The sequence below is a fragment of the Lagenorhynchus albirostris genome, chromosome X (assembly GCF_949774975.1).
Source record: "Lagenorhynchus albirostris chromosome X, mLagAlb1.1, whole genome shotgun sequence".
Lineage (NCBI taxonomy): Eukaryota > Metazoa > Chordata > Mammalia > Artiodactyla > Delphinidae > Lagenorhynchus > Lagenorhynchus albirostris.
The window spans coordinates 89,845,768-89,847,366 of NC_083116.1; positions in this window are offsets into that span (position 1 = coordinate 89,845,768).

A 1,599-nucleotide genomic window follows, 5' to 3' on the forward strand; every position below is an offset into this window, starting at 1 on the left:
CAGGGCTCGAACCCATGCCCCGTAATTGGCAGGCGGATTCTCAAGCACTGCGCCACCAGGGAATCCCATATATGGGCCAAATTCTTAGACATGAGTGTGCTAGGTCAGAGACCAAGCATGTTTAAAATTTAAAGATTATTTCTCAAATTCTATTTTGATATTGTATAATCAGCTACTACATGTGGCTACAAATCACTTACAAGCAGGACCATTTCCCAATGTTTTCCCCACTACCAGATAGCATCAGTGTTTTTCATTCTTGCTGTTTTTATGGTTGAGCATTATATTTTATTTTCATTTGCTTTTCTTTAATGGTTAAACAAGCATCAGCATCTTTTCACATATTTATTTGCCATTTTGTGTTTCTCTGTAAATCTCCCCTTTCCTTCTTTGTCTTTTGCTTTCTAGCAGCTTTTTGTATATGAGTAATATGAACTTTGAAGTACACATTAAAATTTTTCTTTTGGATAGGTGGTGACTTATCTCTCAACCTTGTTGCCTGTCCTCACTAGAATATAAGATCTTCGAGGGAAGGTATTTTGGCCAGGTTTCTTTCCTGCTGTATCCCCAGTCCTTAGAACAGTGCCTGGTATTCAGCAGGTGCTCAGTAACTGATTGCTGAGTGGATGAATGCTTTTATCACTTAACAATATCTCTTAGAGATTGTTGCATATCATTGTACGTAGAGCTTACATGTTGCTTTTTATGGTTCCATATGGTATTTCCTTGAGGGGATTGAAGCATAATTGATTCATCCAATCCCCCATGAGGCTGTTTACATACTTTTGCTATTATAAACAGTACTATAGTACAGTATCTTCATATGTGCTGTTTTGCTCACATATATGAGTATTTATGTAGAATAATTTCTAGAAATGGAATTGCTAGTCAGAGGATATGTACATGTAAAATTTTGATGAATATTGCCAAATTAATTGCTCTTAAAATATATTATACCGGCATATACCCACAATTTGAGTGTGCTTGACATCTTCACCAACTCAGTGACGTATCAAACTCAAATCTTCAATAATATATAAAGGAAATGTGGTGTCTTGTTTTAATTTGCATTTCTCTTCATGTGAATGAAGTTGAACATCATTTTACATGTTTAGAATCCCTTTGCATTTCCTTCTCTGTGAATTGATGGTCATGTCCTTTGATGATGATTATTTTTTTAAACATCTTTATTGGAGTATAATTGCTTTACAATGTTGTGTTAGTTTCTGCTGTATAGCAAAGTGAATCAGCTGCATGTGTACATATATCCCCACATCCCCTCCCTCTTGCGTCTCCCTCCCACCCTCCCTATCCCACCCCTCTAGGTGGTCACAAAGCACCGAGCTGATCTCCCTGTGCTATGCAGTTGCTTCCGACTAGCTGTCTGTTTTACATTTGGTAGTGTATATATGTCAATGTTACTCTCTCACTTCGTCCCAGCTTACACTTCCCCCTCCCCGTGTCCTCAAGTCCATTCTCTATGTCTGCGTCTTTATTCCTGTCCTGCTCCTAGGTTCATCAGAACCATTTTTTTTTAGATTCCATATATATGTGTTAGCATACGGTATTTGTTTGTCTCTTTCTGACTTACTTCACTCT